The sequence below is a fragment of the Syngnathus typhle genome, linkage group LG22 (assembly GCF_033458585.1).
Source record: "Syngnathus typhle isolate RoL2023-S1 ecotype Sweden linkage group LG22, RoL_Styp_1.0, whole genome shotgun sequence".
Classification (NCBI taxonomy): domain Eukaryota; kingdom Metazoa; phylum Chordata; class Actinopteri; order Syngnathiformes; family Syngnathidae; genus Syngnathus; species Syngnathus typhle.
In genome coordinates, this window is record NC_083759.1 from 1,465,608 (window position 1) to 1,487,532 (window position 21,925).

At 46.7% G+C, this 21,925-nt stretch overlaps 1 long non-coding RNA gene across 1 annotated transcript in view; it reads right to left on the bottom strand.

Moving 5' to 3' along the window:
- Positions 1-16,982: 16,982 nt before the first annotated feature.
- The window catches only part of LOC133146627 (uncharacterized), a 42,041-nt gene continuing 37,098 nt past the window's right edge, over positions 16,983-21,925 (bottom strand). Inside the window, exons 2-3 of the long non-coding RNA XR_009711392.1 lie at positions 18,769-18,903; positions 16,983-17,110 (exon numbers count right to left, since the gene is read on the bottom strand). This is a non-coding gene — a long non-coding RNA (uncharacterized LOC133146627). The remainder of the gene's footprint in view (positions 17,111-18,768; positions 18,904-21,925) is intronic.

The window sequence follows — 21,925 nt, forward strand, 5'->3', positions numbered from 1 at the left end:
GCGCTCTGCCAGATTTGCATAAATAAGCTTGGCGTTGCAGCATGCCCACGCTGTTGCCCAGGTGCGGGCGCATTTGCATATAGAGCCGCGATGGAGCTCCCCCGGGTCCTCTCGGCGACTGCGGCGCGGGCAGGGGGCCGGCGGCGCCGCAAATGAGATCTGAATTGGAACCTGGCCGCCCTCCATTTTATGGCCGCGTGCGGAGGAGCCGTATGACCGCCGAGAGAAATAAGAGATAACAAGGGAGTGGGAGAAAGATGGAGGCGGGAGACGGGTGACACCCCGGTCCGCCCCCCCCCCACCATCTTCTACTCGCCCCACTCCCACGCGGTTGACTTGTAAAGCAGATTATTGACAGCAGAGAGGGATCAATCACTTGTTTACATTATGTAATGAATCCCACGATGGCTTTCAGCGGGGCCGCTTGAAATACTGCCACGCACGCCATTGGATGCAAAGCAAGGCAATAGCGAGCGCGATACTTGTTGACTCCCTCTGATGGCCCCCATCATGCTTTTCCATTACCGCCAGGTCTCAGTGGCCTTTTGAATCGGCGCTATTCGCCGAGGCGGGCCCACTCCTGATTAGTCACATGCCGCCCCTCCGACAGTACTGCGCTCGCCATCTGAGCACCATCTTGCGTCTCCGCAACGATGAGAGAGCGAGAGAGGGAGGGAGGCTGGGTTCTGATGGGCCGCCAGCCGGAGGATCCTTGTGGGATCACCGGGAAGCAGGAAGACGCTGCTTTGTTGGACTTCAGCTACTGCCAGCTGGCCCCGTTCCTTCTCCCTACCACTTCAAATCAGCCATCTAGCTATGGATGTCCCTCAAGTCTCAACTCGGAGTGGACTACTTAGTGAGAACGAGACTTTAAGATTGCATTTAATTTTCATCGAGAATCAACCGTGGCTTAGCCCAAACGCTTTGACCTCAATTAACGCAGGACGACTCACCGCAAAAGCGAAGGCCGAATAAGAAGCGTTTGTCTCTCGTCAAGGATGCAGAGAGCTTGCTAATTGCTTCTCCCCGTGATTTTATTTCATTACTAAAAGCGCTGTGATATCACGATGACCCTTCTTACCTCGGTGTCATCCATCTTTATTCCGACGGTGCCGGATGCTGACCGGAGGATACGGGCGTCTGCTATCACCTTTTGGCCTTAGGACCAATTAAAATCGGTGCGAGGCCGTCAGTCAGCCATGTAAATGAACACAAAACTACATTTTAGAAATTCTCTACCTTGACACTGCTAAAAACGTCAGCAATTGCAGGAATTCATATTTGTCGCTTTTCATACAATTCCAAATATTTTTGATACTCAAATTAAAATTACCCGCTGGTGGGAGTATGACTCTGTCAGCGCTCCAAGGTGAAGGCTAATAGCAAACACGAGCGCGAGCTTCTTGAGCCCTTGTTCTGTCCTGCCAGACATTTTTTGTTGTAAATCTGTCACACGTCTGATCAATGCATTGATTGCGACAGTATGTTTTGGCTGGTCCAAGCGCCGCCTTGCGCCTGCCAAACGGGCTAAGGACGCGTCGGCCCCGAAAGGCCGCCAAACGGCTGGCGTAACCTCGTCTCGCCGTCTGATTTGGGGCGCCTTTTGTTTTTGCTTCTTTTTGTGTTTGGCTCCAGTCCGTGTGATGGCCGCTTCTCAGCGTCGACGACATTGGCACGTTTACTCGGATTAGCCTCCCGACACCAGCGATGGCAGCAGCATTAGTTTGACTATTCGTTTCCCAGCATTCCTACGGCGCATCGTTTTGACATTCGTCTCTCCGTATCAACCCAGTAACAAATAGATTTTTGAATCCACAATAGCATTTGCTCCAACGGATGTCCCTGGACGTTTTTTGACAGTATACAGACGGGACCCGTCGGCCACCGCTAACGCTCGTTTCTCGGCGCTAATGACGTTGGCACATCCAGTCGTCGGCCTCCCAACACGAAGGCTTGCCGCCCGCCGCCGTGTCTTCGGAGAGCTCCCATTTATCCATTCTCTGTGATTCCCCTCTCAGGAAACAAGCAAATCATTTTCTCCTAGACACGCTCATTAGCCGCCCTCTCGTCACCCGCCCGCCCTTCTTCCTCCTTTTTACACTGCCAGTTTCAACATTGGAATATTCCCCCACGCGCCTCGGCAAACATCGGAGGTCTCGTAGTTTTGCGAGCAAAGTCGCCGGCGCCCGCTACACGTGCCAGCGACTCACTCCGAGGGGATCGACGAGATGCCAAAGCAATAATGTCACAAGTAGAAAGGGAAATAATAGCGGAAATGTTGGGAAACTTAATGACGTGCAATTTGGCTGGCGTGCCAGAAGGCGTCCGTTGTCCGTCCAGTGGGTTTCTTCAGCGACGGGCTCTCAAACTTTTGAGTCCTCAGTGAACCCCAACGCGTGTGTTTTTGTGGGAGGGATGTAAAAGAAAAAGGTCAGAGCAGAGATTAGAACCTCCGAGCCCAGAGCTGCGAGGCAGAGACGCTCACCGCTCGTCCACCGTTCTCTCCCGCCTTGATTGTATTCCCCTAATATGCTCGCTGCGCTAAATCTGCATTGAAATGCGAGAGAAAAGAGAGATCAATATAATAGCTTTGGCACCTGGCCCGAACGGTCCGCACAATAGGGCCGAGCCTTTTGGAAATCATCGGCGCGTAGCCCCGCGTGTTTGGGGGATAAAAATAATTCCTCGCCTCTTTGCCAAGCGAGCGCCAGGCACAATGCCCGCGTCTGAAGGGAAGGGTGCCACGCGGGCCCCGCAAATTGGCTCCGACCATCACCGAGCCGGCGTCGTCTTTTCTTTTTGTGTGTGCGGAGGAGCAGAAGGAGGCGGGGAGGCGCGTTGAGGGGGTCTCGGGTGCTGGTGGAGGCGGGTGCGAAGGGGGTAAACAATCCCAATGATTTCCCAGCTCTGGCACAGTCCGGGATGTGGATGGCTGCACTGGAGAGGAATTGCGTTTATTTGGCACGCCGTTTGTTGCTTTATTGGAGTGTGTGAGAGAGAGATGGAAGGGGGAGGGTGAAAAAAAAAAAAGACAAAAGGGGGGTGCGTTAGCCAAGGGGAGGGAGGCAAGCTTGTTGTCGGATGAGCGAAGATGCTCGGAAGAAATTACTTAGTTCATGCCAACCCCCCCCCCTCCCAACTCCCCCAAAAACTAAATTGAACCCGCGCAATTTGCAAACACGAGCTTCAACAGCTTATGCAACACATACAAGAGCTACAAAAGTATCGTTTTATTAGCCTTGCGAAAGATTGCCACAATTCTCCTTGAATTGTGTTCAAAGATAGCCGTAAAAATGAGAGCGTCTGTTCATTACATTGTATTACTGTCGGCTGTAAACACACCCGGACCACATTAAACTCGCTGTCCGTTCCGCACCCGAGGGCTCTTGTGTGTGTGTGTGTGTGTGGAGGCAGAAGTTCTGTTTTGCTTTTGTAATTCACGTCACCAAGAAGAATAGTTTTTCTTTCACTACTACTGCAAGTGACTCGGTAGGATGTAATATTAGGCATCTTCAAAGAAGATCTGTCTCTGAGTCTATTGCCTGTCCACATGTGTTGTTGCACCATTTGTGTTTTACTATCGGCACAACTGCCATTTCATTAGCTTGTCAATGGCCTTAGCATTAAGCTAAGTGGCCTTTCCTAAGGCAAAGCTATGACTTTATAGTTTGATGGCTTCTCAATATTGACAAATTTCACTTACCGCTGTAAATGTATCATTGTACATAAAGTTTCATGGCATGTTCCGCATCGGCATACCTTTGCACACCTTTCGCGTACAGGTAGCGCCACCACCTTACAAACAAGGCCGTCGCCGACAAAGCCTCAGCAGGAGAGGCAGATTAAAAATGACAATCAGTTGGGGGGGGGGGGGGGTTTGCACGGCGGCGCCTCGACGGGGTGTGCGGTGAGGGAGGGAGGGGGCCGCAGGTGCCTTTGTTAAGAGACACCCCCGCGCTCTAAAGGGCCTAATTATCTGCTGTTATTTTGGCACTTATCAGCCCGCCGAATAACTCCCCCTGCTCCGCCGTCGAACTCACACAGCGAAAAATTACTCACCGACTCCCGGTGAGGTATTGTGCCGCTCCGCCGACAAGGTATGCATATTATGTGCTCGGCTGGAAATTTCACCACTGTGTGCGTGCGTGAAAGAGTGATTAGGAAACAGGGAATTGTCACAGAAAATATCTTTTTTTTTTTTTTTTGCCCTTTTGTGTGACGTATCATTCAGCATTTTTCGTCCTCCACCCACCCCAAAAAAAAAATCAAGATGATGGCGTTGTGGTGCATATCGAGTGATAGGGGGCAGTGTTGCGCGTGCTTTTGTGCGGCGCCGCCTCGTGAAAACATTCCCGCGTAATTGGACAGTTTTATGGCGGATATGAACTCTGAAGGGGAACTTAAGCCATCTAATCATCGACATTCAGCGTATGCCATTCATATGCATAAACACAAATAAAAGGCACAAAGAGGAGCCTGGCTTCTCCAAAGGAAGTCGAGCCCCCCCACCCAAAAAAAAAAGGAGCCCGTGGCGGAATTGAAGTCAAGATTATAGGAAGTTAAAGACTTCAGGTAGAAGGGAAGAAATGCGCAATTTATTCCTAATCCGTCAAGCAAAAGCACACGCGGATTAGCCAGCATTGCTTGGACACAACATTAGGTACACCTGCACCATTTTAATATGGAAATTCCTTCCATGCAAAGTAATAATGCTCACCTTTTATGGTATTAATTTCATATTTATTATTGTGCTCCGAGGATTGCAGCTTCTAATATTTTGATCGTCTTCATTTTGCCACAAGATATTTCAACACGGTGAGGATACTTGAATCTTACGCGGGAGTACCGGATTTGCCGGCCACTATTGGTGTGCCTAATCTTATGGCTCGTGTCAAATGATTAAAAATGATTGGAACCCACTTTGTAATTTTTTTTTTTTTTATCTCGCTAGTAAGAGGGTGAAAATAGAAGTCCAATTCGGGTTTATGTATTTGAATATGTAACATGCATGTATAAAATGTTTTCTTTTTTAAATAATTTTGCAGCGCATCTGTGGGAGTCAGTGCAACTATTGACATTTTATTTTGATATTGCGGGTGTGCCTAAATTTATGTCCCTTGCAGTCAGAAGGGCTTGCGGGTTTTAAGATCAACCATCGGGTTAAATCTTTTGTAGTGGGTCTGATTAGAGTGTAATAGTCACTCAGTGTGTGCGTGCATGTGTGTGTTGAACCAGTCCTTGTTGTATTCATAACATGGCGTGGCATATTTTTTCTCTCTCCCAACATGTTTGCCCTCATAAATTTATTTTGCATGTATGCGTGCTACTTCTCCAGCCCGGGCCCATGCTAATCTCCTCGCCCCCCCCCCCCCTTCTCTTCGCTGTATCCACTAATGTAAGCATCGACATATAATATGCAGATAATGGCACGTCGGCGTATCGCGACCATGTCGTCCCGCCGAGTTACACCAGATCACACGACAAGGGGACCGCGGCCGAGGCCCCGGATGGGAAGACGTGGGGGTGGGTACACGCGTCCCTCTTGTAATTGAAAAAAAAAAAAAAAAAGCTTGTGCAGATATATTCAGAAGGGATCCAGCCTTCAGATGGCGCCGCCACTCGTCACGAGGGCCAGGGCCGAGCGTCAGCCTCAGCGTGGGGTGCCGGAATGGGGACAGTCCCCAACGGTCCCGGGCCTCCCTCCCTCCCACCTCCTCCTTCTTCGCGTTCGTTTCCCTCTCGTGTGCAAATGGTGCATCGCTCGCCTTCTTCTTGTAATCTTTGGCTCCTCTTCTTCTCCGCCGCTGTGATCTCCCGCTTCCTGTTTCCCTCCCACTCGCCCGCTTCCTCCTCTATCTTTGTGTCGGTTTGTCTCTCCCCATGGCCCGTCCTCGCTTCATCTTCCTCCGTGTGTTCGCTCGGCGTCGCTGGCGCCGCTTTTTTTTTTTCTCGTAACTTACTTTTTTTGAGTGTGTGTGAGAGAGAGGTGAAGCAAACGAAGTCGTCGTCGTCGTCGTCGTCCTGTTGCGGGTATCTCGGCACCTGCGCTTTGTGAAGCAGAATCGTTTACGGCTTTCATAACTTTTTTTGTGGACACATCTCATCTCGCAATATTTTCTTTTTCCATGTTCTGGAAGTTTTCCTCCCAAAGTGCAAGCCAGTGTTGCGACGCAGACCTCTGTCAAGGGCTCACGCTCGGGCCATATCACGTCGATCAACATTTAGTTGTCGTGTGAGGAGAAGAAAAATAATAAAAGATTCTTACCACACAGTTTTACACTCTTTTGAACTGGAAGTAAACTTAGACAGCTGGTTTTCCAAAAGTTATAAATTCAAGATATGCTACCTTTAAAAAAAAGTATTTGTTTAACTTACTTTTTTATTTTTACTTCATGTGTGTGCCTGTGCAAAAAAAAAAAAAAAAGTTGTCTTCCTGTTGCGGGTCTCTTTGCACCTGTGCATCCTAAGGCAAAATAATTTACATCTCCATAACTTTTTTTTTTTTTGCGGACGCATTTCATCCTCTCTCTGTCTCTCTCGTTGTCTTGCAATATTTTACTGGGTCGTTCTGGAAATGGTCCCGGCGATGTAAAAGCAAGTGGAGCAGCGCAGACCTCCGCCAAGGCCAAACGCTCGGGCGCTGTCATGTCTGCAGACGCGGGGATGAATGATGTCCGAGGTTTTGGGGAGCCTGTGGCGGAGCGAAATTAGGTGGTTGCAGGAAAAAGCCCGTATTTATTTAGGTCAACATTTCACGGCATGTAAAATAAATGCTTTGACATTGCTTTCAATAAAATTCGACAATTGTTAGAGATTCGACGGTAATCATTGCAGTCAAGGTCCGACTGAACTTGAAGCCCCTGACACCTGTTGCCGCATCTCAGCGTGGATCTCGGATCACTCCACGCTTTCACATGGATGCAAGTTTTCCCTCAATGCCTTCCATGTCTGAGCCTACTCCGACCCCCCCCCCTTTTTTCCCTCTTCCTCCCGCCCCCCTCCCCGAAAGTGCCGTGAGAGCAGATCATTGTCATCTTTTCTCCTTCTATCTGCCCGGCGCTTAGGTGACACACACATTATTTACTTTATGGCCGAGGACTCCATCGAAGACACCCCCCCCCCCCCCCCCCCCGCCTTCGCACCCTCACCGCCCTCCATCAGTCACCCGCCACACAACGGCTTCCTGCTTATCTGCACGAGTGTCCCTTTTTTTACGGCACTTCAGGGCGCCGTAACGCGCCGTAAATTTCTTCCTTTTTTTTTTTCCCTTCTTTTCGCTGCTTGCGTATTCGAGAGCCGCTGCGCCTTTTGGATTGGCCCATACTGCCGGTAGAGGAAAAAAAAAAATTACGACTGTTTTCTCACACATCCTCCCTTTCTCTCTCTCTCTTTGTGGGTGTACGCGCTTGTAAACACGGCGCACCTCCCAAACATGTTGGGAATAAATCAGCTAGTGATTATTTCTCTGAGGGAAGGGGAGGGGGGCATGTTGTAGCAATCGGGGGCTGACATTGCTGACCATGTCCGGCGGCCCAATTATCCCCCCCCACCCTCTGTAACACATGGTGTGCCTTACCCCCTCCCAATTATTCCTGCATAAGCAGATCGTGTGCAACATCAAACCGGCGACGGGGCTGGCTGGTGTGCGGGCCGCCTCCAGCAGAGTGCTCTTTCTTTCCTATCATTTGATCTCATATTGTAATCCCAGGTGCTTTGAATAATTTATGGGATACAGCTTCTCGTTAAACAATAATTTATATGTGTCTATGAGAATTGATTCCACAGGAATGCACATCTAAATAATGAGAGAATCTGCTGCATTTCATCTATAAGAAGCAGCCGCAGCGCTGGGGATAATAATAGCCAAACAAAGGCGGCTTTTTCTCCCCGCAACAACAACAACAACAAAAACAAGAGCGGCGCCCGCAATAAGCACGATGATAATAATAACAATAAAAAAAAAAAAAGTCATATTTACGGAGCCTACACGCCATTTAAATTAGTTTAACGAACTCGGCTGGTTCCAGTGAGCAAAGTACAGCCTACGGGCAACATATGACCGACCCGCTCATAATCATTCAGAGTCCTGTAATAATATTTGAATTTTTGATACATCGCCCGTGTCAAAGTTTAAAACACTGGAAACATGCATTTAAATATTAAATGCTGATTTTCCATTTCTTATTATTTTTTTTTAATTTTATAAAAGTGATAGCTACTGAATTAAATATTCTAAATGTACTTATAAGTGCACTCAGTTGTATTTAACTTTTAGTTGCATTTATTTTTTTGACTTAAAAAAATGAAATGAAAGAGACACTCGCTTTTTGAAATGAATTAAACGTACTTTTCTGGTCACATTTTTGGCAAACAAATGAAACAAATTTAATTTAATGTTTAATTAATTTAAATTTAAAATATGTCAAACATAGACATTTAGCATCTGTTGTTTTTTTTACACTCATATTTGTCAGTTTAAAAAACAAATAAAGCAGAAAAAAAACCAACGTATTTTTTATCTAAGGAGCGTGTCCATCGTGGCGACGCCTGCCGTGAACTCTCTTGGTGTGACGCCGACCTCACGCTCTTCTACTTTCTGGTGGTGGTGGTGGTGGTGGGGGGGGGGGGGGGCACGTTGGGGAGGGTTGCGCTGCCATCCATCCTCATGCATGATGAATTTATTGTTAATGCAAAAGGCTTGTAGCGCCCAGTGCTAATGCCCTGGGAGGAATGATGCAACTGATTCCTTCTGAGGCGGAACAATCCGGATGTTCATCAGTGTGTGTGCGCACGCTCGTGCTCGTGTGTGTGTGCGTGTGTGAGAAGAGCTGAAGCTTCAGAATATTATATCAACGTGAGCCCATGCAGAGCTTGTAAGGCCGTTTTAAACATAATAGTTTGAGTATCAAACGCAGTGTCCAACTTGCCGGTAAAAATGAAATCGTAGATACAAGTCATGACACTTTAAGACCTTTTTTTTTTTTTTGTAACGTACCGACGTATACGTTCTATATTTCTCTAAAAGATTTGACAACAATTGAACATACCCCGAGGTGTTGTTTTTGCAAATGAGAGCACGACGTCGCCACCAAACTTTTATCGTGTGTTAAACAAGGAAGTTTGACGACTTTTTTTTTTTTCTTTCCCCACGTGAACTACCGGCGACCAATTATCCCCCGAAATGTGGCGCTGTCAGAAGTCTCCGTCAAGTTCCCTGTCACCTCGTCAGTTGTTGGAAGGAGTTATTTTTTAACGGCCTCAAACAGGATAGGGAATTTAAAAAAAAAAAAAAAAAAAGTCTGCAGTTGAGTTGCCGAAGGGTTTGGGATTTAACTTGGACCAGGCGATACGTTTTTAATTATCATTTCTTTTTTTCCCGAGGTGGCAGAATAAGCGGTCCGTGTTGTTTGTAATCCTTCCCACCCCAAAAAAAGGATTTTTTTTTTTGCATGAAAAAAACATTAAAACGCGTAAACGTCGCTCATTAGTGACAAGATTTGAGGCGTCACGTGAGGAGTCGGGAGGGGGAGGGGCCGAGGAGGGGGGGGGCGAAAAAACAAGATGATAAAACGTAGATTAGCATTTTAGAAAGTGCCCGCGTCCTGTGCATCATTCTGCTTCAAAGAAGAAAAAGATAAATGATGATGCCATTAAAAGTGAACTAATTAAGGAATGCTTCTTTTAAAAACTCATTAACTGCACCCTCATTTACATAATGATGCATATTAATTAAGTTTTAATGAATCTGAGCTTCCATCACGTCCCCTCTCTTTGGCAGCGGCGCCGCGCCATTGCCACAAATGAATAAACACTTCTTTTCTCTTAAGTATATTTCTCTTGGCTTTCGCCCGCAAATGGGGGAATGGCTTTAAAAAAAAAATAAAAAAAAACACCACAATGGACACAAACAAAAGCCTTCATCAGAAAGCACGCGACTCCCCGCCAAGGTCGAACAGCAACCCCAAAAAAATCACAAATTTACGTTTTAAATCAAAGCGAAATATCTCTCATTGTATCCTGCATATTTTGGATATTTTCTTTCCAAATAGGTTTGAAAAGATCTTTTTTTTTTTTTTCCTTGGGAGAGTCATTAATTCCAGCCGGTGTGGTTGTTGTCTTGCAATGTGACAGGCAAAGGCTTTCTTCTAATGAGATGCATTTTAAATTAGAGCGCACCTCTCCACGTCGCCAGCTGGTGCCTGCTCAGGTGCGTCTGTGTTGTGAATGACGGAACGCGCACACACACACACTCACACACACGCTCACACTCATCCTCACTCCTTAGCACCCTCACTCAACAAAGAGAGTGACTGGTGTTAATCTTTTAGCACACTTTCATGATGTCAATCCCCTCCAATATTAGTCGTATTCTATTTTTTGGTTTTATATTAAAACTGGACTTAGAAAACAAGCTTAGCAATAATTAAAAAAAAAAAAAAATCCTTCCAAAAACATTCAGCAATAACGTATAAACTAATAAAAATATATATGTATGTGTGTGTGAGAGGGACAGAAAAGAAAATATACACGCCGTGAATCTCATTCCAAACCTTTAAATCTACCTTTAACTTTTTGACGTAACGCCAACGTCAGCACTCGTTGAATTTCTGAACGGCAAAATCAAAGGATCATACTTGTATGAAATCAAAAGTTCCTTTTGAAGGACTTTACAAAAAACTGCACGTTTGTCAAGCTCGAACCTAAAGTGCAAATTACGTTACCATGATTTTTTTTTTTTATAGCTAATAACATGTTAAAGCATTCCAGCACATTTGGGCCAATAAAACTCTGGCGCGTGTTCGCAGCTGGTTCGGGAACAGCGGCGGCGGCGGCGCGGGGGTTGCGCCGGCACGGGGGTGAAAGGTCGCAGCAGTCGGATGATTGCGAGTACACGGGCAGAGCGCGTCGCCGCCGTGTTGGGAAACGCGGGGGAAGCAGATGCCCGTTAATTAGGGGAAATGTGACGGACAAGATTTGATCAGCGAGGGGTGCGCCTGCCTCCCGCAGCATGGCAGCTGTTGTGAGGGGGATGCTGGCGGGGATGGTGTGCCTCTGCGTGTGTGTGTGTGCGTGCGTGTGTGCGCGTCCCCACAGGGCACCGCCACACTTCACAGACGCGCCAGCGAGCGTCCGCAGGCCAACGCGCAACCCCGGCGAGAGGCGCTATTTACGGCACAATACGATGCAACTCATTAAACTCTTCGCACCCCTTCCCCACCACGAAAACTTTTGTTTGTTTCCGCAGCATTTAAATGCACTTTTCCTCCGTTATTCGGGAAGGGCGGGGCGGGCGAAGTTTGAAAAGTTGTCGTCTCGTCCGTGCGCGTATGCCAGATGTCGCTACGAGGCGGGAAACGCAGCAGCTCCAATGCGACGTCATGTGAGCCGACATTCATGTCTGATAGATGGATGGATTGATAGATATGCTTAATAAAATATATGAATTAAAATGACGTTCATTTGAGATTTGCAATTAGGTTAGTGTGCCAAAACAGAATGACACAGACAGTATGCGGAATATTTATCAAACCAGTCAGCAAAGCCAAGTGTTCTTCCAGACTCTTTTCATTTCCTTTCGTTTCATCTTCCTCTTCGATCGCGACGTGGGCAAATAACACATATATCAATTATAATATGTGACATTCTTGAAAAACGTGTCATTGATCACCCGAGGTGAAAGGTGCTAGAAAATATATTTTAAATGGTCATGAAAAGTGTTTTACGTTGAACCCGAGCGGAAAGCAAACATTAGGATTATTTTTTGAAAATATATTGAGCAGATGACAAACCTGTACATATAATTGTGTTTTATAGGCAGGTTTTTAAATTGAAAAAAATATATATATATAAATAAATACAAAGAAAAATAATTAATATATTCCAAATGGAAATAAATCAAACTCTTTATTTTTGCCTGCCCCTCTAATTATGGCAATGTCAGCACTTTTATTTATTTATGTTTTAAAGTTTAATTGACTGTAACAGACTCATTTCTACTCCACCGGCGTTGTCACACAACTGGCCGACACGACGGTTTGCTTTTCGAATGGTTTAAACATTACAATAAAAATATTAAAATAATTCATTTCATGTTTTCACTTGTAAAGCTCAGATGTGCTGGATTGTCATCCTTCATCCGTTTTTACACCTTTTAACTCCGCCAGAATGAAACTTTCCAGACTTGTTTTTCTTCTTCAACTAATTGGATATCTTTCACAAAAAGTCAAAAAAAAATTCTCTTAACAATTGAATTCAATAATGATTATTTTCGGGAAGGTGCTAAATGACTCTATTGCCTCATTGTACGACCGTGGCATGTTTGAAACGACATGAGACGACAAGAAGCAGCCCTCCTCCTTCCTCCCCTCCCCTCCGCTAAAAAGCCGCCGCCCACGCCGCGAGCTTGCGGCACCTATTAAAACTTATCTTTCTTTAATCAATTGTTAAATGTCATAGACAATCATCATTTAGCCGCGTCTTGCTGTCGGATTCCTTTTAATCTGGCTGTAAATAGGGCAGCCCTGTCTATCACTTCGCTTCCTGCCACACACCAGAGACTTAAGGTGTTTCAACAATAGCTCGCCAAGAAAAAAGAAAAAAAAAAAACACACCAAAAAACAAAGCAGCACTTTTTTTGATGCATCACCCTCCTCCTCCTCCTCCCTCCTTCTTCCACTTCTCAAATCCCCGCAGAGAACACCAAAGGTATGAAAAGTGAAGAAAGGAAGGAGTAAATCCGGGCGATGATGAATAATTTGAATGTGGAAATGAAGCCGTTTGGAGAGAGTGCGAGAAATAGAGAGAGAGAGAGAGAGACCGCACAAGGAGCAGCCATGGGGAGCGCACAATTAGGTCACCCCAAAATATATAAAAAATAAATAAAATAAAATAATGAAAAAAAAAAAAAAAACTCTCCTCCAGAAAGTCTTTCTTGGATTTGTCAAATTCAATCGACTTCACTGCCAACGGAATCGTTGATTTGGCTGTGAAGTACGAGGGCGAGCCAAGCGAAAGGAGGGAGGACGAGTCTCATCATTTATGTAAAAATGACACTTTTTTTTCTCCCCCCTCCTTTTAAATCGAAGTCTCTCAGGGAAGGACAGCAGGCAGACATATTGTCTTAGATGTCGGCGATACCTGCGTCGTCCTTTTTAAAGCTTCTAAAAAGTCTTAGGTCGCCCTCAAAACTCTTGCATGATTGTGAAATGCGATAGCCCTCGGTTGAAAAATTGAGAACGTCCAAAAGTCTCACAAAAGTTTCAGTTGACACAAGGGGGCGTTTGCGCCATTGTGGGAGCGACCGCAGTGGCCCTTTTGCATTGAACTATTGAAATAGAAGAACTTTTCTCCCATATTCTCCTTTCTGCAAATGCTATAAAAATGCTTCCCCGATTGGACAGAAGAAGTCACTCACTTCGAATATGACAAAAAGTCACTAATACATCCAAAACGCATTTGACCTGACACCTGGCGCCACAAACGAATAGATTTGAAAAAGTTTTTCAAATGGCTGAGCTCTGAAAGGAGGGGGGTGGGGGGGGATGAGGACGGTGATGATAAGGTGGGTGGGTGTGGTGACTGACTGAGGCCCAGAGGATTTGACTGGAGCGCACCCAGCAATACTCAAGAAAAAAAAAAGTGCTTTGTTAGAAGAGCGAGAGGCATCCCTTGGGCTGTCTCTTTGAATAAGCCAGGAGTAAAGCGTCTCACGCACACACACACCCACACACACCCACACACACACGTCTCACTCACTCTGTTCCCAAACTACCCAGCGTCCCCCCGCCCGCCCCCCCTCAGACCGACAGAAGTATAATTGTGCCACAGGGTTTTAGCTGCGGTGACATATCTGTCACCTGGAGACAACGAGGCGCACCGTGCTCTCCGGAGGAGCCTCGTCTTCCTGTTGGGTGTCATGGTGAGAGGCAAGCGAGGACGGGGGGAGGCTGCTCGTTTGTTGACTTTTGTCACCACATCGATGCTTTGTAAACTTTATGCCCCCCCTCACTCCCCCCCCCCAAAAAAGGGCGAAAAAGTTTTGAAGGCCGCAACCCCTTTTTTGTCTTCTCCTTCCTTCTACAGGTGTCATTAACTCATTGAGTGGCTTCTGAAAGCAGAGATCCGTATTTCGCCGCCATTTTCAAACACCTTTTGACTGATGGGCACTTTGATTTACACCTAACTTGATTTTCCACGCATGTTCGGCGGTAAAAATGCCGGCGCAGCCGCGGGAAGGCTTGTTAACAAATGGGAGGTCGGGGAGCGGCTCACGTTGGACCTTCGAGGTTCCGCCGTGGCGCCTATTAGCTGTCAGCCTCATTCTCATAGCCGTGTGTTGGGTGGTCCCGCCTCTTTAACAATGCATGAGCCAGGCGACGCGAGTGAGGGGACGCTCCGGCGTTTCCAACTAGGTCAAACTGTCTCAGGAACAAAACACAACAGACCTCAAGTTTGCGCAAATCATTACAGCGAAAACAAACTCGTCACTCGCTTTGACACGTTTGCACCGCCGCCGCCATCGTAAAAAATCATCATAAAGAAGAAGAAGGCGGGGGGGGGGGGGCGAATCTCCATTGCAAATTAGCCTTCGTGCCGGGTTGTGAAGTTTGGCCCGTTTGAAATGCAAAGAAAACGCCACAACTTACCTTGTCGCTGACACCGGGTTGCTGGGGGAGAAGAAAGGCGACGCGCTCTTTGAGGGCCGCCCCGCCGACGTGTGTATTTGTACGCGCCAAATAATAATAATAAAAGAAAGCCCGATAAACCGGCGCTCCACGTTCATAAAATATACATTGGCTTCTTTGTCTTTGGTTAAGATCTTCCGCAAATAGCGCTGATGCGGGGAAAGCCAGAAGAGAGCGGAGCAAAAAAGCGGCGACGCCGCCGGGCGTGTTTGAACAACGACTTAACCCCAAACTTAACTGTACTTTCACGACTCTTGCAAAATTTCATTGCACCTGCCCTCTCATTTGTCAGATGCGTTTATTCGAATCATTTGTCAAAGCTTTTAGTCACTTTATTGAACCAATTTTATTTTCTGAGAAATTGAAATTTGATTTTTGCAGAAAAATATATATTGGCCCGCCCTAGCTAGCGCACAACCTCGGCACGCAATAATTTATTGTTCTCGTGTCTTTTATTCCCCCCTCTTCGTCTTTGCCGCTTTCTCCTAACGCTGGCGAGCAGCTGCGCCGTCAAACTTGGCTGCCCAGGAAGTGGAAGTGGTGCGCGGAGACAGATGCAAACGTTATTCTACACGCCGTTCCCGTTCTTTGACTTTTGGATGCCGGGGCTGCGCCTGGTTGCTTTTTGTTTTTTTGCGAGAAGTGACTGACGGCCGTTGCCGTGGCAACCATACATCTGTTGATTATAAACATGCAAATGAATCCAAACCGTGATGGGCTTTCATTTGGGGACCTTTGCGTTTCTACTAGTAGGGGGCGCCAATGAGGCATCTTTGGTCAAGCTCTGACCTTGTGGCGCTCAGACGCCGTCTCACCACCGACATACATTTCCCATTTGTGTAAAGAAGTAAATCCCGAGGTGACCTATGTCTTTGTTCTCGTGATACCAAACCCGACGTGGGGGCCTGTCTTTCTGACACACTTTGAAAATGTTTCCCCGCATGTTCCTGGCCGGCTCCATGGCCACGTCCCTTACCATCTTGTCACATCCGCTCAGGACCCAACCATCCATGTAGGACACCTTGTCGGTCCGAGCTCGCCTCCACACGGACACTCTGCATGCATTGCATATATATATGTCTACCGATATATATATATATATATATATATATATATATATATATATATGTGTGTGTGTGTGTGTGTTATTGGTGGTACAGGAGGGGAGAAGCAGGAGTGACAGCGCCCCATCCCCAAGGTCACATCCAAGGAGAGCGCAGCCAATTACTATGCAGATCAGACGTGATGGCGTTTAGGGGGATTGCTGCCATGCAATCACATTAGCTGGCCAGAGAGGAATCTCCCGGCTGACCCCAATCACGGGGGGCTGCGGCGGCGGGGTCGCGCGCCGAGGTGCCACCGCCGCCGCCGCCACAGCCTGTGTTTTCTTTGCGCAAAACACTTTTTCCTTATCGCCGGCCGCCACGTGATTATCAAGTCAAACAATCCTCCTCCCCCTCCCGCCACTGTGCGCGTGCATACATTGCCTCTGGAATGCACTTTGTGGATGTCCTGACCAGCAGCAATGAGAACTGCAGAACTAGAAAAGTGGTACCTTGACTTAGGATGTTAATTTGTTCCTTGGTCAAGCGTGTCAATCCATCTTCCCCATTGAAATTGATTATGGAGACACGGTGCTTGGGTCAAGGGAAAACGAAAACTTCCATCAAGTACATAAAGTACGTCCTGAGCGGTTAGGTTATGATCTGGGTTAGTTCTCTCCTTTGCGTCCCCTACAGGACGGGAGTGGTCATGACAGTTTAAGGATTGTCAGGCCTTAGCAGAGGCGTTTTTAGAATTGCAAGTAAAATGTTTTTGACCATCAGTGGAATGGACGTCCTCCCCCCTCCCTTCCCCCTTTTCGCCTCTCAGGTAAGCGCCTTGGAGGGCAGATTGCAATTTAGCCCACCAACCCCCGTGGGGGAGCTGTGTGTAGATGTGTGTAGGGACACCTATGCATGTGTCTGTGTGTCGGTTGTAAATACGTAAGCCCTTCAACAGCCCTCCCTCCCTCCCCCCTGCGCCCGTATGGCCGGTAATGAAGGTGGAGTTTGATCAGGTCGGCCCCAGCGTTCCCGGGAAGATCTCACTTGAGCCACTGGCCCGTAATGGAATCTGCATCTAATGCATACATAAATCACAGCCCTCTTTCAGGACATTTTCATATGCATAATGTCCTCCAACAACCCCACCAACCACCCCCACCCGCCTTCTTCTTAGAGCCTTCCCATTTCCTTCTCTTTCCACCCAATGAGCTTTGTATGGCGCTTGTGTGTGTGTGGGGCGGGATAATAGTGATGGAAACAGAAAGGCAATGAGTTCTGCCTTTTTTGCCCACTTTTTATTCAAAGGGAATAATTCTGTCGTTGCTCCGACTAGACGGCAGGAGATGATGTTGAGGATGTTCTCAAGGTGGCCGTCGACACCTGTTCTCACCACAGGGGGGGGGGGAGGAAAAGAATAGACAAAGAATTTCTTAAAAAGGACAGTCAATATGTTCTCACTTTCCTTCCTTTCTTATGCTAATTCAGACGGATGTTCGGGGACCGCAAACCATGCGTTCAACTCCTGTCCTGTAGATGGCAGCGGTGAGAAAGTGTAGCACTCTACTGTCATCAATTTTCAAGAAAAAACACAAAACTAGATTTTGAGCCTTTGCTGTGTTCACGATGTTCTCAAGGTGGCAGTCCGGAACCATGTGATTAAAAATAAATAAATAAAAACTGTCACAAAGGACGGTCAATATGGCCTCCCTCTTTCTCACTGGCACTCTTCTTCCGACCCCCTCGCTCTCTCCCGCCTTTGTTATGCTAATCCGAACGGATGTGGCAGATCGGCGGCAATCTTTTTTTTTTTTTCTCATGTGTGAATGACGAGAGATAAAAGGGGAGTGACGAGGTGTCGCCGGCGTCCTCGCGCGCGCTAACAAGCGCTCGCATTGTGACGCCCGCCGCCGCCGCCCATTTGCATCGGCGAGACGCCACTCCAGCCCACCTCCTAAAACTTTATGCCCCCTCGTTAGGGCCGCGGGATTAAAACGTCGGGCCGACACTTTTCCCCCCGGCCGCACGTGCGGGACATATGTGCCTTTACGAGCGGGCGGGCGCGCGGCCTCCGCAAGTCGGGAACGCCGCCGCCCGTTTATTGGAGGCTCTCCCCTATAAGTACCTCGTCGGAGCTGCCGTATCAGCACGGCCCTAACGCGTCCTTAATCACATTTGCATTTTTATTTTGGAGATATTCCTCAAACGTTTGCATTATTGAGGATTTATGACCAGCTCTTCGCCACATCCTCCATCAACTTCACTCATAAAGAAGATTTTCCATAACTCACGGGCGAGCGGGATATGATAGCCCCCACCCCTCCCACCCTCACCCCTCTGAAGTAATTAGATAGCAGAATCGTGATATGGAAAAGTTTGAATAAATCACTTTGTTTATGGCTGCAGAGGCCTTGGGCCCCCAATTCAGACCACACATTTGCTTTTTCCTTGTCACGGCTGACTTTTGATTATCCTCAAACATTTACCTCTTCTTTTTAAGCCTTGATTTAACCCGTGTGTGTGTGTGTGTGTGTGTGTGTGTGTGTGTGTGTGTGTGTGTGTGTGTGTGTGACATGTGGTAACAATAAGACCCTATCACAAGAACACAAGTGTCAGGGCGCCAGGAAGATGATCAAACGTTTTATTTTTGGGAGGTAAACGCTCTGAAAATGTCTGACAGGAAGTGAGTGAGCACGCCGACAGGAAGTTGCTTCCTCAGTCAGTCGGCAATTGATTCCGTGAAAGGATTTTGTCATTTTAAAATTTCATTTGTATTTAATCATTCAACGCAAATGGCATTTCAGTCATTCAGTTTGAATGACTACATTACAACCCTTCCCATCCAGCAGATGGCGCTGTAGTGGAAAAGGTTCCCTGAGTTGAAACCTTCAAAGACTGTTTAAAGTTGGACTTCCCAAGAATTCCTTTGTGGTTTGAGTAAATTCTTGCTTGTCTGCTTGTGAGCGTCACCTGTGTGCCATCAGTCCTCATCAAGACACCCCCCCTCCCCAATTTTAAGACCCCCCCTGGTGTTCTCTCACCTCATCTTTGTTTGCTAATTAGTCATCTTGCTTTTCCTCGCGTGCTTTCTCTCCTCACTCTGTCGCCTCCTCCTCTCCGTTTTTCCGTCCTTCTTTTTGAACCGCTCGTTAGCTCCATCAGCATAACTCCCTTGCCTGTCGAGACGATGAGTGCAATTTTAACTTTTCAAATGTCTCCAAATAATAAATTGCTTATCAAAATGGAACGCGGCAAGCCATTCCAAACAAGCGTACCTCTTTATACGTTTTAAACCCCGATTCGATCTTTTTGTTTTGTTTTAGCGCGCAGGAAGCGTAGTACATGTCACACGCTTGGCGAGGTTCAAACCGTGTGAGAGTAAATTAAATAAATAAATAAACAAGTGTCTGGCTCGCGCGTACGCTCGAATAGGACACAGTGAGATGGAATAACAACATCAGGAATCTTCCCAAAAAAAAAAATGCGCTCAGATTTGGCCAAACAATATAAGGCCGGTTGCGGCGTGATCGCCACGCAAAATTAATGCGCGCGTAATAACTTCCATCTTATTATAAGAACGTCGGGGGGGGGGGGGGGGGGGGTACATTTGAAGAAAATGCAAATGGCGATCCATCAATCAATTTGTTGGTCCCAAAACTGCCATCAAAGGGGCAGAGGCTGTGAAGTATGCAATCCCATCAACAAAAGTAAGAGGAATCCTTCAAGCTTAATTAATGGGGAGCCCGCCGCTATTACTTGGTTTGTTTAACGCGCCTCACACAGAGGGCAACTTGTCCCTTTTTTTTTTTTAAGGGGGGGGGGGGGGGGGCAAATCACGACACCAAATTGTGCAACGTTGCTCATGCACAAAAAAAAAAAAAAAATCCATCTGGGCTTTTTAATCCTTTGCTCTCGCGTCTCGACAAGTCATTATTTTGATCTCCCCGCAACAATGGCGGCGGTGCACATCACCAGGATAATTATTGCCAGGCGCCGACTTCTATTTGGAGAGGAGGTACTACCTACAAAAAAAAACAAATATCGTTCCTTCGAGATAGCCAATTACATCTCGGTAAACAGCAAGCGCCGAGCTTCGTTTTTGCGCCGAGCGTCGTTGCCGATCTATAATAAAAGTCAATAGCGGAAGAAGAAGACAGAAAAAAAAGTTGACTCAAAATGTCAAGCTGGAACTTTGTGTAGCCGAGTCAATGTAAATAACGCTTTAATAAGCGCCTTCCCTCGTTCGCCGGCGCAAATCAGACGTGAAATTTGTCCAAAAAGGGGAAGAAACGATACAGTTCGCCCTCGTGAGCTAATAACTGACGACGGCAAAAGAGCACTCGGGCGTTCATTTGAATATTCCAATCCTTTTTTAATAAAACCCGCCTCCCCAAAAACACCTTATGAGAAAGATAATGAAACAATCCACGTTTGTTTAAGGTCATTGTCCAAACCCGAAAGTACGACAAACAAAGTGAGGAACGTGTCTTGGCGAGGAAATTGCAAAAAATCTAAACTGAAACTTTGAGTTCCATACGGTGCATTACGCAATGTTTCCTTCTGTTTTTCATTGTTGACGAGGCCGAGCGACCAAAGGCGGACGTACGTAAAGTGCAATATTCAAATGGCACCTCCTCCCCCACTTCAATATGAGCTGTGACCTTCGGGGGACACGTAGACCCCCTCCCACCTCAACCCGGGCAGTTAGTTTGCCTTAGGCTCATTTCTATAGAAGCCTATCTGTACTGTCTATTGATCAATGGACGTCCCTGGGCTATGCAATGAGTCGCCGGATATATTTGTATATTTATTTTTATGCCGCTGTCCGGTGCCGTGTCCGCTGAGGAGAATAGCGGCACGGGTGGGAATTCACTCGGGTCGGGGGGGTTGCACGGCAGGGTTTCAATCTCCCTGCTAAGCATTTGAATATAGGCTGCTGATTTATTGCCTTATTCGCTCTGTCTTCTCTATGCAAATACACGAGCGGGTGGGGTGGGGGTGAATTGGGGTGTACTGGGGTGCGGGGGGTGCACTTTGCTTGTATGCATAATGAGATTCCCAGGGTCATCCCTCCGGTGTGTCGGGGACCTGTACCAAAGCCACTCTCCAGGGGCTGCTGGGTGGAGGTGAGGGGGGGGGGGCCCTGCAGGGGAAGAGTGGGCCCCTGGAAGGACGCGTCCCCAGGTGGGCTGGGGTGCAAATCCCCTTAAGCAGCCTGGCAGCCCCCCTCCCTAACCCTAACCCCCCCACCTTCATGGGCAAAGTTTGGTGCTCAAGAGCCATATTTGATTCTTGCAAAAGCGACAAATGGGCCAACTCACTCGTAGGTGAGCTTGACAAAAAAGTTACACGTGAAATATGTTTCATTTAATGAAATAATAACAATGTTAATTTTTTAAAATAATTTTGTTATTCCTGCCTTAAATTGTTTACTTAAAATATCTTAGTGTTGTTTTTTTAAATTGTCTCATTGAGTAATTGCTGAGTTGATTTACTGTTAGTATTTTTAAAAATCATAATAGCACATTTATTTAACAAAAAAAAAAATCAACTTAGAATTAAATAAATCAATTATTTCATTTTAAATGACAGATTTTGTCGAACAAAAATGGTTCAATTAATCTAACAAATTCTCCAGCACTGTCAATGTAAAAGCTCAGTGGGCTGGATTAAAGAATGTAGGATATCCCCCCCCCCACCTCGTCCCGGCCCAGCATGTCACACTCAACGCATTAGCCTTATAAGCGCATCTCCCGCCCCCACTCACATCACACCAATTATGAATCTGATCTGTATATTTAATAATTGGCCTCTTTAGAGACATTCAATTGTGTCCAAATGGAAGTGGAATTGATTTTCCTTTTCGGATATTAGCCGATTACTCCCGACGACCTCACCCCCCCTTTCCTCCTACCCTAATTTGAATAATGGTGATTTCTGTGATCTTTGCGCAGCATGGCGCCATGCCCTCAAGGTGAGCCGCTGCCGCTGAAAATATCAAAATATTTTTAGAGTCCCTTTCATATTCCAACATTCATTGAATACGCATTAGGCGTCTTGCACTAACCCGATTTGCCGGCCGGCCATTAATGAGTAGCGTCATAAAATGTTGTTAAAATATTTAAAAACAAAATCCACCAATGACACAAAAGGATTTTCTCGACACTTTGACTCCGAGCTTGAATTTTCTAGCACATT